This window comes from Eimeria mitis, genomic scaffold (assembly GCF_000499745.2).
Source record: "Eimeria mitis Houghton genomic scaffold, Emh_scaff999, whole genome shotgun sequence".
NCBI lineage: Eukaryota > Apicomplexa > Conoidasida > Eucoccidiorida > Eimeriidae > Eimeria > Eimeria mitis.
The window spans coordinates 7,222-7,488 of NW_013577325.1; the positions used below are offsets into that span (position 1 = coordinate 7,222).

General features: G+C 68.2%; 1 protein-coding gene across 1 annotated transcript in view; it reads right to left on the reverse strand.

Moving 5' to 3' along the window:
* The window catches only part of EMH_0027100 (uncharacterized protein), a gene marked incomplete at both ends in the record, with an annotated part of 5,378 nt that overhangs the window by 3,182 nt on the left and 1,929 nt on the right, over positions 1-267 (reverse strand). The window lies entirely within an intron of this gene.

Below are 267 nucleotides of genomic sequence, written 5' to 3' on the forward strand. Positions count from 1 at the left end.
CAGCAGCAGGAGCTGGGGGAGCAGCAGCAGCAGCAGCAGCAGCAGTACGTCTCCTGCTTTGCTTAGCTGCCTCAGCATGGGGGCCCCCATGCAGCTGCCTGCTGTGATAGCTGGGGGCCCCCAGCAGCAGCTGGGGGCCCCGGGGCCCCCGGGGGCCCCCTGTCCTGAGCTGCTTCACTAGGCTGCTGCGTAATTCAGCTCCCGCTGCAGCAGCAGCTGCTGCTCCTCCTCCAGCAGCAGCAGCAGCAGCAGCAGCTGCTGCTGCTG